This window comes from Anguilla rostrata, chromosome 11, assembly GCF_018555375.3.
Source record: "Anguilla rostrata isolate EN2019 chromosome 11, ASM1855537v3, whole genome shotgun sequence".
In the NCBI taxonomy this organism is placed as follows: Eukaryota; Metazoa; Chordata; class Actinopteri; order Anguilliformes; family Anguillidae; genus Anguilla; species Anguilla rostrata.
Window position 1 is genome coordinate 21,269,409 of NC_057943.1, and position 16,848 is coordinate 21,286,256.

The 16,848-nt window shown below is 40.0% G+C and overlaps 1 long non-coding RNA gene across 1 annotated transcript; it reads right to left on the reverse strand.

The window, feature by feature from the left end:
* Nucleotides 1-1,804: 1,804 nt before the first annotated feature.
* LOC135235106 (uncharacterized) lies at nucleotides 1,805-13,943 on the reverse strand. The gene is made up of 3 exons (XR_010324277.1): nucleotides 13,729-13,943; nucleotides 2,356-2,459; nucleotides 1,805-2,235 (listed from the first exon to the last, which is right to left on the reverse strand). It is a non-coding gene; the product is annotated as an uncharacterized LOC135235106 (long non-coding RNA).
* Nucleotides 13,944-16,848: the final 2,905 nt, after the last annotated feature.

Below are 16,848 nucleotides of genomic sequence, written 5' to 3' on the forward strand. Positions count from 1 at the left end.
ATGCACAGCAGGAGCTACATGGTTTGTGTGTTGTGCTGTTTATGTAATAAAACGTCCATCACCAAGTTGTTTACTTTATGTGTGAGAGTCTGTGAGTTCGCTTCAGAAGATCCTCTGTTCTCGTAGGTTGTTTGTCTGTGCAACCTGTATTTTCACCTGTATGTTCTGAGCAGGTTCATGGTTAGGTCAGTCATGAACACAAACACCTCCATTTCCCCTGTCCTTCCTGTAGGTCCGTCACACTGGGCTATTTACGCTCTTGACAAGATCGCTCTTCAATTCAATGAGCAATTAGTCGCTTTGTAGCCAATTCTTATGCGTGGGTGAGGCCACTCTGCAGTGCCCATCAATGTTTCCACCCTTCTGCTTTATTTCCCTGACGTCACAGCCGATGCTCTGCAATTAAGCTATGAGGAGCTTCATCACTGTCGCACAAAGCAGTGAGGCAGAAGCCCAGTACAGAGGCGGGGTCTGACATGACCTGGACCTCCGGCTGCTCGATTGTTTTTAGAAGCCTTCGGGAATTAGTGCTATTTATGAGGCTTGTGAAAGGCAAATTGAGTCAATGTTTTATCAGTTTTTCCAACCCCTGTCTCCCCACCCCCCCTAAAGATAAGTGGAACTATGCCAGTCTACCTCTGCCCAAAGCTAGAAGTCTCCTTGCGCAATATACAATGCCTTTGGTATCAACACATTTATGTTTATTTCTGTGCTCTGTTATGTAGTGCTGGTCCAAAACAAATGCCTACTCAGCTCAGCCAGCTGTATGTTCCTGGTGTTGAATTTAAGCGCTGCCTAGAGGGGATTGGACCAGTGAATTCCACAGATCAATGGCACACTTCAACTGATACAAGGGGCGACATAGCTCAGGAGGTAAGACCGATTGTCTAGCAGTCGGAGGGTTGCCGGTTCAAACCCCGCCCTGGGCATGTCGAAGTGTCCTTGAGCAAGACACCTAACCCCTAACTGCTCTGGCGAATGAGAGGCATCAATTGTAAAGCGCTTTGGATAAAAGCGCTATATAAATGCAGTCCATTTACCATTACCATTTACAAGGGGTTAGCCTCTCACATATGGACAAAAATGAAGGCATAAGTGACTCCTGAAATTGCGCACTGCTTTTTGTCATAAGTTACAATACCCACTGCTCAACGTGTTTGTGACAATAAGCAGAATTAACACAATACTACTCTTAGAAGGACAGCATGGTGGTGCAGTGGGTAGCACTGTTGCCTCACAGCGAGAAATGTCCTGGGTTAGAATCCGGCCTGGAGTTTGCATGTCCTGTGTTGAGTTTGCATGTTCTCTCCATGTCTGTGTGGGTTTTCTCCGGGTACTCCGGTTTCCTCTCACAGTCCAAAGACATGCAGGTAAACTAGTTGGAGACTCAACATTGCCCAACATTGGGTATAGATGATGGATGGATGGACTACACTTCGATTTTCAGTTTAAAAAATCCAAAAACCGTATTTGTCAGGGGGAAAATGTGAAATACCAGCACACTGAAGATTAATGCTGTTCGGTTGATGTAAAGAGGTATGCTAACTTGAGAGGTCATCCTTATAGTTTCACTGTGGAAAAAATAAATCTTTGATGGGCAATGTTAGCTACGTCTTACTCCATAAAACACCTGTTCAGTGTTTATGTGGTAAATTTGTCTCCCTAACATTAACTGTGACATGTTGTCTTGTACAGTAATTTAATTTTGTTGTCCACATAAAAAGGTTTGGCTCTCAGTAAATTGAATTGGCGTTGGAGTCCAGGGAGTTGTGCTGAGAGAAAACATTACAGTCTCCACCAGGGGCTGTGAACAGCTGGGCTGGGAGGAACATTCATGGATCAAACACGTGTGTATGTTCGTCTCCTCGGATTTCAGGTTAAGCTGATTTATTGAACAATCTGGTCTCATTGTGCTGTCCTCAGTCAAGCACAAAGGACTCAGATGGTGTTTTTGTGTTTGATTTTTGGTGACACTTTCATAAGTTAAGAAACATACATATTGTTATACATCATACTCATCATACAAAAGTAAAGTATAGAAAAAGTAGCTAACAAAAAGTGATGAAACACTGCATTCTCAGTCTTTACTTTTCCCCAAACTTCAAGAGAAATAAAAATCTAAACAGTAACGGGTTTGGTTAACTTCAGAAGTTCCCCATTCAGGGCAGGTACAATTTAAATATGTGTCCTCCGTAATCCAGGGCCAGTGGAATGTCCTGCGTCCCCAGCCAAGAGCTGTCAAAAATACATATCAGTTCACGGAGTTTGGTGAGACTGGCTGCCTGTTATGAGTAGTTCATACTGTACAACTAAATAAAGAGAACATTACAGTGTAACATGGGATGAATTGTTTACCACCAGCATTCTCCCTCTACAGTCACTGACACCTCTGGAATCGTCCTTTTGGCTTTGCCTTCCACACCTCCTCAGGTCTTTCTCATGAAGGTTCCCTGCATACACTGGATAAAAAAAATGAAAATGTAAAATGTCAAAAATGACTGGTTTGTGTTTCAGTTGATTTGGCTAAGGTGAATTATTGAGCACAAAAAGCCCATTTTACACTGAAGCTGAATTAGAGGATTTTATAATCCAGGCACAAAAGGGACATTGATGTCCTTGATATTCCCATTATGTGGCAGTAGACACCACCAGCCTGCAGCAGCTGAGAGCTGTCCACTCTAAATACTCTCCACAGTGTGTCATAAAAGGAATAGCTAAAATGCTGCTCCGAACCCATCCGTGCCAAGCGATTTCCAACTCCTCTGCTATTATACTGCCATCTCTAATTTTTCAAAGGAAACATTCTGAGAGGGTGCATTATTCCTGTGTGCAGATTTTTTTACTCTCTTGAGGTTTGTGAAGAAAGAGAATCTTTCCTATTGAATCTCCTCCTGCTGTGCTACCTTGTCTCACGGCAGTCTCAGATTCTCTTATTTTATATTTCTCCAGCCCACAGGAGTAATAGTAGGAATACCCGTTTTATTCACCTGTGTGAATTTAGCTCAGTTTGGCCACTATGACAGCGCTCCTGTTGTTGCTCACACAGAAGTTATCTTCTCTCTCTTAAGTCATGTGATGTCTGGGTCTGACACGTTCTTCTCTTCTTATTGAGTCAAACCAGGTATTAACTCCCTAAGCTGTCATAGATATTAAAATTTCCCCTGACAGCAAGAAGATTTTTTTTGTAATTCCTGTCTGCCACATGATCCTGGGTGTACGTAGACTCTCTGGTAAGTGCAATCATTGTTTTTGAGGCAACTCACAAAATTTGCAGAAGCAAGATTTTCCAGTGCCAGGAGTGTGTGTTTAAAGAAGAGAAAGATAGACTATTTATTGTAATATCCAGTGCTGCTCTGCATAATCCCACAATCATTTTGAAAGATGTTATTTTGCACCTCTAACCCAGGAAAAATTGAACTGCCTTTGCAACTACCGCTATTTCTGGAACCATGTATTGAAAATAGGCTTCCCAATCAATTAATCAATCAATCACTCAATCAATATTTTGTATTGCCACAAATATAAAAAGGTTATCACACTGAGCTTGAATTGACAATGAGCCTCTGCTACCCATGCACATTGTTTAATCTGAACTGTCAAGCAACTGTGTAGTGTTCACATAAAGCCAGAGCTTGCCCACGTAATCATTTTGCTTTTTCTCCTTGACAATGATAAAACAATTGTATGATGTCTGTTTTTGTAAAAATGTTTTTTAATCATTATTTTACAAGGTTTCCTAACAGCTTTTTTTGTATGCTGTTTATTGTCCCTAATATCTAATGACACCAAAGCAGCACTGAATTTCATCCACAAAGCTATTTGAAATGTTTGTACTCTAAATATAAAAAGCCTTAATACGATACATAGTGATAAAGTTAGATACTGGAGATGACCGTCTTATTCATCTCAGTGGTGGTAATAAAAGTGGTAAGATTTATGAGAATCCATCACTGTCAAACTTAAACGTATTTCACTGAGTGAAAAAATACAATGAGATGGAAATTATTCCAGAGAACTTTTCCTCATGCAAGAATATGATACGCGAATATGATTATATGTGTAAAGGTAAGAGATTAAAAGCAATCTGGTTCATCAGTGATTAATGTACAGTGATGCTAGTGATTAACATAACTGAATAATCCAGTGTGTCTCTCACCTGCTAGCTTTTGGTTTGACTTGCTGTTTAATGTATATGAACTGTTCAGTTCAAGGGCATCTTTCATAGCTAATAACAATCCAAAATCTCCACTCTTTCATCAGCAATACCCTGCCTTCCATCACAATTCCCCTCTCAATCACCCGTGTTATTAGACTCCCATGGTCCTGGCAGACAACTGGCTCCCCGTGTGTTTTTTCAAATTGCCTGAGAGATTACACTTCAATCACTTCTAATACAACTGACGCCGCTCTTCTAAAATATTCCACCGAAGGATATATTGCCCTCCGTTAAAATCCTGGTTTATAATGCACTACTTGGCCATGAAATAAGCTTGTGTGTGTTTTTGTGGAGGTAATGGGTAATCTTTGGCAGCTTCTTTGGGAAGCGTAGATCAGAGTGGAAGCAGTGTGCTGCAGTCCTTGAAGAGTCTGTGTGCTCCAACAGCAAATAAACAAGCAAAGAAGGGAGGAAAGTGAATGAATGCATGCTTTACGAGTGGGAAATGACAACAAAAAATGTTTTGATTTATAATATGATTCTTTCATAAGTTGTAGTTGATTATCTGACTCACTGATTTTTCGTGTCATCTTAAAGGGACTCTCGGAACAACTCGGAAGGCTCCTGCTTGATTGCATGAGAACTTGCACGGTGTGCTGTGTGTTCAACTCGCTGACCTGCTGAACCCTTTTCACTTAGAGAAAAGGTCTTGCAAATTCTGAATGCTTTTGAGTTATCAGCTGAACTCCAACTGCCAACAATTGTATTTTCTGAAATCTGCAATTAAAAGAATCATTTGAAAAACAAAATATACAGTTATTCAACCACCATACTGCACATGAAACCGTGAGCAGCATTTTAAGATTAAACAGACCTTTTATATCTTTTGAGTAATTTTTCTCTGCATCTACTTTTTGTTGCATACTGTTTATTTTTCTCTTTCCCAGCCTGGCCCATGTTTGTTGTTGTCTGTTGAAATCTCACAAGACCAGTGTTGTAAAAAAGAGCTCCTGAATTGTCAGACACATGGGTGGATCCTACTGTCTGGGGCATTATGGCTTACATTTTAAAAATATGGTGCAAAGATTCACATGCTGCTAAGGGCATTATATTCTGTCTGTGTTCATTCACTACAATTTTGTTATTAACCTTTCCTCAATACTGATGAAGTTTTTTTGTTGTTGTTGAAGAGACCTAGGCCAGATTGTAGCAGTACATAACCCGAAAGAATGAGTTATAAACACTGCAGCAACACAGCCTTAGATTAAAACAAAATTTTAAAATAAAGCTGTTTAATCAATGATTAATTGATCCAGGTCTAGTGCACAGTTCCAAAGTGGCAGTGACAAATAGCAGTACACTTTTAAATGCTGTATCACGGATTCAAAGCTGCTTACAGTAAACCTTTAGTACACACTCCGGGGGAAGTGTTTTGGTACATGCTAAAATGCCTCATGGAAGGATAACCCCCCTCCCTGAATCACAGTCCCATCAGTCCTGCAGCCTCCTTCCCCTGCCTGAAGAGATGCAGCAGCTGCTACAGCAGACACAGGAAAACGGATGACAAATGCCTCAACCAAGGCAAAATCAGTCATTTAACACTTGATCACATCATCGGCTTCCTGAAGTGGACAAGCCGAAGAAAATCTAAATGAAACCTCTTCAGCATTAACTAAAAACTATGCAATAAATCATCCCACAGAATGATCCACATTACAGGATGCCTCATCTGCTATGGTCTTTTGTAAGGAAGGGTACAGTATCAACAGAACAGTAGTTTCAGTTCAAGTGGCAGTGCCATGTACCTGGGGCTAATGGGCCCAAATAGTGTTGCAATTTCCCAGCTCAGTGATGATGCATTTTTAGTAAATATGCAGATTGATGGAGGCTGGGCTCTCACATAATGCAGGTCATTAGTAATGTGTATTCTTTAAAAGAAATTATGATCGAGGCCTCTAGTCAGGACATGATAAATTACTACGGCTGGGTTTTTTCTTAAACCTCACCTCATGCTCTCTGACCAACTCATCTCCTCTCCCACAAGTATTGGGTTACTGATGATAAAGACACATGCCTTTCGTAGCTGTTCGGACATACCCCTGGTATGTTAATTCCTATCAACTACCCTTTCCCCCCGATAGGACACTGTGCTGGTGTGACACATTTGTGAAATGGCTATATTCAACTACTACCCAGTATAGCTGAAAACTGCCACTGCTCTCCCACAGTTGAGTTCTACAATTAAATATATTCTTTGAGTAGTTCTCTTTACTGTTACTAACAATCAAACAATAAGCACATGAGCTTGGAGCATAATTCTGGCTTTTACTTTCAACTCATGAATAATTTCTCTTTTTCCTGCCTGAGGGACCTCTTAGTTGTATTTGACTTCACATCAGAAAAGATGCAGATTGTATGAATGTGATTTCCATTTTTGGACAAAAAAAGACTAAATATTCCAAAAAATAACAAGCAATTTTTGTTTAGATAACAACAAAAGGTTATTTTGTGGTCTATACACCTTCTTGTTTGACACAAGAAACTCTTTACAATCCATTGTCACTGGTGTAGGGCTAGTGTGCCTTGGTGAATTGTTTTACATCAATCCTAATGGGGATATACAAGGGCAGAGACACAATTTATTTGATAAATTTCAAACACTGTCCATCACTCATATACAAGGCTGATTATATAATTTAATCAGCAGTGCAAGAATCGCTTACCTTTCTTCTGTCTGGAACTCCCTCTAGCTACCACCGGCTGAACTCTGTTGTAATGACATTAGGACAGTTTGATATCACTGGATTAAAAGCTTGTTTTATGGTGTCAAAGTGAAAAATTACTTTCTTTGAATCTCCTTCTGTCTCAAAGTAGCTCAGCATAATATAGCAATGAAAATGCCTAATACATTCTATAATTTGGCAAATAGCAATTTGAGGGGCATTTGCAAGAATAAACAAATATGCAAAAAGATGGTGTGCTCTGATACTAGTGGGAAGGACTCAACATTCAGTGTAATCATGTAGAATTTTAAGACTCACTCATGTAAAATCAGTTATACACCCATTGAATTTCAATTTCTTCCTGAGTTGGTACATATTAGTAGGTCCTTCTTAGTCTCTTCACATTTTTCAAAAACAAAAAAGAAAAACCCTAAATGTAATGGCATACTGTGTAGGATTTTTACCTTGAAAATATTATAAAATAACCATGCTAAGGCAATCCATGATGCACTGGCAATCTCTGTCTTCATGCACTTTTGCCAAATTCATGCCTTTTTACATGTGTTTGTTATTCTAAAATGCATTAGGGATGTTTCTGTACATGGCACTCTCTGGGTGTGGCTACAGAGCCTGTGGTTTGGGATCATATTTCAGAGGAGTGCTAGCTAGCGAAGCTGCCCAGATACAGCGAAGCAAAAAGACAAGCTGACAGGGGTCATTCAAGAACTAGAGTTCAGTGCCATCAGTTGAATTTCACCAAGGGGAGGAAAAGTAGGAGCAGGTTCAATAGAGGAATTGCTGAGGACCAACCATCACCCAATAAACTCTGGGGAGCCAATAACTGGATGCTTCAGTCTGTTTCAGTCACGTGATGCTACTGTCTTTATTGAACCGTTCTGTGTTTAATGTTTCTGTTACAGCAGCAAGCCCTGTAAATGTGGAAGTGTTCCTTGCATATGCATATTAATTAAATGTGATGCGTCTCTTGCAATGAACAAAACTTTATTGTGCTTACAAAAGTCTGAATCTCAGTGGTGTGCTCAACTGTGGGCTAAGATCAATCTGTAGCCTCAAGGAAGGGACTTAAAAAAGATGTGAACAATATTCATTGACATTCTACGCCGTTATGTCCCGTTTGTATCAAAACAATCAAGTCACAATATTTTTTCCCTCCAAAAGTAAATAATGCATGACAGCCTGAATAATTAATCTTACACTTTATGTAACGGTCTTTTCTCCATTTTCTAAATTATTGAGGCAGACAGGTCCCATCGCCTGCTTGCTAGCCATCTTATCCAACATGTGTAACTGTGGGAGGTCAGGGAAAGAAGCAGGGTTGGCTGCAAATAATGTCCTGACACTCTAAAAGACTTTGTGAAAAATAGAACATTTAATGTTCTGTGAACCTCAGATGTATCTTACTGTATTCTCTGAATATAATTTCATTCCATTTAAAGAGCAGCCTCCACCAAAGGTTTGCATTTCGGTATGTGTATATGCTCATAAAGTTATCTAGGTTAGTTTGTGAATTTCTTTCATGATATAAAAGTGTAATTGTATAAGCTCCCTGTAAAACTGAATCCGAACTACATTGTGACTGTTGGGGGGCAGGTGGCTGCCAGTAATTATCCTGTCCTCTACAGGTTAGAGCAGAAGGAGATGCAACAAACTAATTAAAAGGAAATAATTAATTTCACTGTCTGTCAGATTGTAATCATAGCATCCAAAAGTAATTTAAATTCATTTGGTAGAATTCTTCAGGGTGCTTGGTTAATTAAACATTAAAACTGCATTTGACTACAGCCTTTTCTCTGAGCGGACAGCATATTCATAACATTGCGTACAAATGCACTTGCACTACTAGGGGTCTGATGTCAGAATGGTGATGTGCCTTCATGGGGTTACTCGTGATGTCACGGGGATGGGCTCCCCAGTGCCAGCCTCCATAGGCTTCATGGTGCCACACAGATCTAACTCAGAGCCGCCCACACTAAAAACCAAAAAGCACAGGACCTTTTAGCATCCTTAGGGTGCTCCAAACATGGCCTCATTACTCATTAATGATCCTGCGGTTCCTCTTTAGTTACACGCCTGTGATCGTGCTGTTATGCCGTTATCCATGCATGGGTAACTGATGAATAACGGACATCTGCAGACTGGCCAGCAGGCGGATTTTAGCAGATGGCTGCAGACTTCACGGTGGGAATCGCCTGTCACCCGGACTCATGCGGCTCTGCTGTATGATTTATCACGAGGAGAAAACAACAAGCGAGATATTTCTTTAAAAAGCTCAGCGTTCCCCGCCTTTATTCATCTGTCAATGCAATTAGGCTCCCACTGTCTTATCCCACTGGGTATTGGAGAAATGGAATCAGCTTTTATTGCCAGAGATTCAAGATTTCTGCTGATCACAGCTGTTTACCGGCACCGAGTGGACCGAGCTGCCATGAAGCAGTTGTGAGCTAATGCAAGAAAATAAAAATAAAAACCTGAAAAACACACAGCGCCCAGGCGCGCACATCAGTAATCAATAGCCTTATGGAACGTTGACTGCATGCCAAGGGTAGAGAGGCACTTTCCCTGCTCCCATTTGATCAAAATCAATCAGTTACATCTGGCCACCATTGATTAAATCTGTTTAAACAACACCAGCGCACTCTATTCGGATTCATTTGCTACACCACTGAGTCAAGCAGGGAAGTGATTTTGCCGTGCTTTAGGCCAGTCTCTTCAAACAATTTTGAATGTTCACTTAAGAGAGAACAAACGGCCCCTCGTTATCTGAAAAGAGCACACAAGTACGTTTTAACAACAGGAACAGATGCCGCATCATAAACCTTTATATGTTAAAGGCATCTGTCCAAGGCGAATACAAAATAAAACGTCCGTAAATGGAATTGGAATGATACTTTTTATTTGATTCACCGATTCTGGAATGCAGATTTCAATAAACCCCTTCATAGATTGATGCGGAACCTTCCCCTTCAGAAAAGTCTCCAAAAAGGGGCTCTTCTGCTGAAATATTTGATAGTCCATGTTTGATACGTCTGAGATTATACGCAAACAAACCACTTATTGAGTTGCACTCTTGAAGTATTAATCTGCAGTAACTCAAATCATTAAACGCACTTGCAGCTCAAAGTCGAGTAATGCCATGAGTCTGACCATCGGACACAAGTAGAGTGCTACCGCGCATCACAAGAGCGCTGAAGTGTCAGCACACTGATTCTTTTACCAAAATGATGCTCTATAATGGCTTTGAATAGGGGCTGTATATGACAGAGATACCAAACCAATTTTCTCTTTATATGACTATAAAAGGTTTAAAGATGGACCTGTAAAACGATGTCTGGTGCTGATTGGTCTGATGGAAAATACTGCTGGGCTTAGCAGAGATGGCAGGAATGATGTCAGTGTTTACGATGTTGGGAGTTTACAACAAGCACAGTGATCTAAAGCGGGGTTTCAAGTGCAGACAGTTAAGACAGATCGGAACTGTCAAACTACAGAGGCTGATTGGGTTGGTTGATTACTTCTGTCAGATTGGTTGTGAGTTTATGTGTAACAGTATATGTTACTTGCTGTTCGTGGGGAAGGGGAGACATTTATCTTTCTCCTGAGTAGTTCTTGCTGTGTGCCCCCTCACATACATCCGCTCTCCCAGGCCCTGAGACCAGACACTGAAGGGCACTCTTTACCATGGCTCACCTGTCTGACCTCCTGTCCATTAGCCTGGAATCTGGCTGCTAACATATGGTGCTTATTTGTCTCAGACAGAGAGACAGCAACAGAGAAAAGGCGGGACACCTGAAGGATATACTGTAGATGTGCACCCTGCTGATCTGTCTGGATTTCAGGGGGAGGAAGTTATGTTAATAAATCGCATGGATTTACAGGGAGGGAGACTTTGTCTTGCTTTGGGCAAACCATGTGAAATTAGCATGGAGCAGTGACATGTCCAGACAAATCTTAAAGGGGGCCCAAGCTGGGCACAGAATTACTCAGGATGCACATCTGTGATTAATTAAACCAATTTACAATGCAGCTCCAATATCTTCTATTAGGAAAGCTTTGTGTAAGAATTGTTGAAAGGACAGATTAAGTATAGCATTTATTAAAGAAACTGTGCCAGAAATAAGTTCTCAGGTTGTAAAAACATCTTTCATGGAAAATCAACTATGGCTCTGTTCACACAGGATGCAGTTACTGCAAACTGCCGGAACATTAGAGTTAAGATGCACGTGTGCAAACTGCAAAAAGCTTTTCCGAATGTGCAGGACATCAATGGTGGCCAATCAGATTTATCCTTTCCTCCCCTCTCCCCTAATGTTAACATCCAAATGCACAAGCTAATAGCCAGTCCATCACTTCATCCAAAGTCACCACCTGAGCACCATGAGTGGGGGGGGGATTCAGGATCATATTATTGAAAAAGCATGAAATGTATGTCTAATCAAAGTCCAAGCATTCTGATAGCACAAGAGTTTTATCTTTAAGTTTATTTTAGTTTGTGGTAACTGGCATTCTAGATAGGGAACAGACTGTTGGTATAAGAGGAATAATTAAACATTTTTACTACTAAGTACTGCAAGGCTTCAACTGCGTATGGATTTGCGTCCTTCTGTGTACGTGGATCAGAGTGACACATGGGAATAGCATGGAGAGGCTATGCTTTTAATGCTGCTCCAGGGGGGTAAATTAGTCCTCTGTACACATGCTTGTACATATTCACAATCTAAGACGCTGGCCTGAATCCAGTCAATATTTTAACTTTAACTTAAAAATAAATTAGTGTTTCTGTCTTTTTCACAAGTTTCTCACATTCATTTTGTGAATTTAGAATTGATTTCTGCTCAGCCAAACTATGCTTGTGGAAAAAATAATGCACACATTTTTCAAAGTTAAGGACTATCCAGGTCAGTATTTTCTAGGTGTTCAATATCTCAGTGCTTCACCCCTCCCCCATCCTAAACCATGTGACAGACATCAGACTGTCATGGACAGGTGATTCTACATGGCCATTCTGCCTGAACACAAACAGAGAGGTCTGCACAAAAGTCTCTTAGAGACCTACAGACATGCCCTGCCTTCTGTATGGCTCATGCTTCCAAAGATGCGGGCAATTTATCATAAACAAATGCTGCTATATTTTTTCAGAATTATTTTCTATATTTTATTTGTGTATTTATTTATGTACTGTACCTTTTTAACTTCATTTTGTGCTAGCTAATATTAGCCCAAAATATAATCTGAAATGGTATGATGTAGAAATGCTGTATACTTTTAAATAAAAGAATAAAAATCATATTGTAACAATGATAGATTGTGGAGATGATTAGTGTCTGAGGAAACTGATTGACACAGGGCATGCTCCACAGAATCATGTAACAATACACTTGTTCTCAACCAAAGTGGTTTGTGACTACTACAGAATACAAAAGATGGACGACAACTGGAATTTCTGAGAATAGAAACAAACAGTCATCTAATTATAGGCACAGTACAACAAACCCTCCGCCTGAGCCACCCAATTGAAGTCTGTCTCCAGAACTCCATGAAAATGAATGCATGTCCTTAGTGTTAATTGGCCTGGCACACCAATGTGTGTACCCTTAAAATACTGTACCTTTTCAAACGTAAACAGGAATGGAAATGTTTATCCTTTAAATTCTTTGGATCTGCCACGTTATTGATTCTGATCAGGCAGACAAGCTGCTGGAGCATCACATCTGCACCCCCTTGATGAGGTGTGTATCATTGAAGTCTAAAGCCAGAGTCAGGAGCGTCAGTGCAGTCCTGCATGCTTGAAAATGAAGCTAAGTCAAACATTTGTTCCTTTCCTCATTTAGGCTTAAGTCATTCCCGAGCAGATCATGTGATCACAATCATATCTATAGAGAAGTAATTTAAAATGGTGCCTTCTCACTTGTTTCATCTCTTGGTGACTGAGTCTTTCTTTATACTTGTACAGTGTGTTATGCATTGTGATTTGCTAAGTGTTTCCAAGTCTCCATATATTAGTCTAAAGTTGTTATACATGCAGTAGCTTTTACATCATCTCAGTGCATAGGCATATACTACATTGATAATGCAACTTCAGGTTACGTAAAGTATATTACTGTATGTTTACTTTAGGAATCTATTGGTACTTTTTAACAAAATTAGATGCAACTCATTGCCAGTCTTTAATTCTCAATTAAATCATGGCTTTCCAACCATAATGAGAATATATTCCAGCAATTCAATTTCGTGTGGAACCAATTAAGGGAAACAGTTCAGACAAAACCTCAAAAACATGGCCACATGTTTAAGTGCATCCTGAATCTATAAACTGATCATATCAGATGTACTAATGAATATGATCGTGAAACACACACAACAGAAATACATTTCATTATGGATGTACATCTTGGCAAGACAGAATTGCCCTTTTTCCTGCTTTGTTGTGGTGCTATGCGAATGCACATTGCTTTAATTCAGACATTTGAACCGCAGTGGTGTAAAGAATATGGAAAACGGGACGTTTTGGTTCTAATTTGCTCCCGTTGTTTGAGTATTACTTCTACTACAAAACTGAAGCAAGACAAGAAAAAAGTGACTATTGTGAGAGTGGGTAATTTCGGAGACCAAACGCGACTGAGCAGGGATTCTTTAAGCTATCCACGTGGACGGAATAACCACTAAGTCTCGTGAGAGACAAAATGATAGGGGAAAAATAAACGAACAAAACAATACTTCAATACTGTAATCAATAACCTCTAAGTTCAGTTCCGCAGTAACTCTTTGGGTAATACAAAGGACGCAGAAGAGGAACTGATCTAGTACTGAACAATACACTATACCGCTTACCAAACAGACCAAGTTACCGGCTTTCATGTAACGCAAGTGACACTAAAGCAAAGCTTACCGGTTTGCTGGGGGTTTAAATAGAACGCCAACAGGTGCAAATCGTGAAAAGAGATTTGCACGCGTATAATTAAATCAAGGAAATGAAGAAAACTAAAAGGCCGTAATAACTGAAGAAAAGGCGCAGAAAAACCAATGGCCGTAATAAACAAAAGAATGACGCAGAATGTAAAAGAAATGGCGTTAACACGCAAAACCATGACAGACTATATTCATATATTTAACAGTTTTTCTTTTTCTTTTCTTTTTTGACAGCGACACACTTTCCAAACGGGCAAGGCTATTCTCGCTAACAAGGGTATGCAGAAATGATCTATATCTGTTCAGTGAACACAATTATCTGCAGCTGTGTCTGTATTCAGATAGAAAGCCAGTGGCAAAAATCAAGTTGTGTAAATGAGAGAAAACGCCCATTTTCTAGCCTAATGGAAACTGGCATTCCAATTGTTGTACTCCCAAAGCACAGAACTTGTGTTATAAACCTAGACACATCATTAATCATGAAATATAATAACTGGCCATTTCTTTTTAAAGCTGTATTTTACAAACAACACTACTCTAGATATTATAAATAATTATCCATTATATGGTAATACATTTTAATGGTCTCTGTCTGAGCAGCACTAGTGCTAGCTCTTGCCTCAACAGACACTGCAGGTGCTATGGGAACAAGCACCTCTGTCAAATCACCATCGACCTCAATTACTTCATCCTATGAATCCATTGCTAACTATCAGAAAAATAAATACTGGGTTATTGCTACTCAGCTAGCAGGTCACTGTTGGCTGGCTAGCCCGGCAAGTAAGGCTGTACTATTTGTCTCCCTCATATACATTCCCTATGGGGAAGTGACCAGTCACAGCCTCTATTCCTGCCTCTACTGATAAGCTACACAAGGTGATATTGCTGAAAGCTACGAGGAGAGACACTGGAGGTGAAGGAGTGGAGAGGAAAGGTAAGGGATTTTAAGTGGATTTGAGACCAGAAAGCCCTTGGTTCACAACCTTGCGACTGGAAACCCTGCATTTCTCATTCTGAGTGAAGAGATTCACCTGAGTTAGCATTTAAAACATGTGCAGATAACACGCACCATTCCAGCACAGGAAAGAGATAATGGCCTGGGTAATGCAGGGCAGTAAGAGTGGGAGGGCCATCATTCTATGCTTGTCCCTGTCAATCATAACATGCAGGTCTCAGAGCCCTGTCAAACCCCAGTGCACAATCTGCCACTCTGACGTTTCCTCCCTCCCCGGAGCGTCCTTGAGAGCCGGCTGAGCGATGGGAGCAGGGTACGGCCGATAATGACTTAAGATTACCGGGGCTACTGATGACAATGCTGGTCCTGTGAGATAATGGTCCTCTCTGTGGACTCACAGCTTTACGATATAAATGCACCGTGAGTCTGTGGCCTCTTGCATGCAGAATGGCAATGGCTTTGTTTGACCGGTCGAGGTCATTTCATGGACTGTTTTGTTAGTAGTAGCCTTGAAGGTTAACGACAACATGAGACGAACTCAGCAGAATCTCACAGTGTTGTGTTCTCTTAGTAAATTAAAAGGTGAGATTAAGCAAAAACAAGTCTGCACATAAGAAACTGTATAGCCTGTGTAGAATAGTCGAATGGAGCCTTTTTGGGTCTGCTTCACATTTTTGTCAATCAATTTCCTCCTTTAGGACATACTGAGGATTGTATAATAAGTGAGTGGGGATTAAATCATGCATTCCCAGTACACATTCCTTGCTCACATGTTCTCACAATATATTTTTAAAAAGTAAGAATGTCATAAAATAGTTATAATGTTGTGGTGAGTTTGGTAGTAGGGAAAGGATTTCTCATGTATGTTCTTGTGGGCCAAGTGGCCTGAGGAAAGATTTTAAAACTTGGGATGAGTGGGTGGGGAGTACCCAGCTATGATGGCAATATATACAGGTGTTAAACAGGTCAAAGAGATGATTTTTCTGTCTGTTATGATTTTTCTGCCATTCTGGTCAGTTTGGTTGGTTTGTTTTTTTGACATTTAAATCACATTGACATATGAACATGTTGATGCACAGGGTGCTTTCCATAAAACTTCTGTAAACACTGTCATAAAAAAAGTAAACCCGGGTTAAACTGGCAGTGATTTCTTAGGAATAATCCACAACGAGGTATGCATTAAAAGGTTTTAATTTATGACGTAGGGGTGAAGAACCATCCAAACCACCTTTGAGTGGACTATTCTGCTTATAGCATGGTCATTTGCCAAAGATTAAAATATAAGAAGGGTCGCTAATTTTTTGGGGCAATTCACCCTGAAAATATAAACTTTTTTGCTATGGTTACATACAGTAGGTTGTTTAGCTGGCCAAGCAACATCTGGATTTAGAACAGTGATTGAACTTGACCTGATCTACTTGTGCTATGACAACAGATGGGATATGGTAAGAGAGGGGTTATGAAAGGCGATGGGTTATCCATATTATCGCCTGATAATTAGCTGCTACTGAAGATCCGCTTCAATTTACACCATGCGATTCATTGTCCTTTCTGTGGGATCGTGAGATGGCACTGAGGATTGTATTGCTACCACTGGTGGAGCATCCTCTGAGACATTAATGACACGTCTGAGAGGATTAATTTACCATGGGTTACAGTGCCGACGCTCAGGATGGAAAAGAACTATATGTGTAAGGCATATAATAAAATGATAGATAAACACAATTAGCTCCAGATCTGATTATCAAGATTAGAACAGCACCCAAAAATATAAATTGTATAAGATCAGTGCACCAGAATAGCTGAAAATGTATTTAAATAACATTTAAAGCTAAATAACAAAATACCACTTATCTAACCATTGAGGAAAAACAAACATTTACATTAAGGTTTTGTATATAAGGAAAATTTAATTTAATTATGGATCTTATGATAAGTGATTACTACAGTCAGGACGAATCACACAAACAGAACAACTGCAACAATTACAAAGATCTCCAAATAAGTGAATAAATATGTCCTTTCAAACGCTGACGTTATAAACTTGCAAAGAGGTGCTATGCTTGGCTTTCCCCCAAATGTAGTTA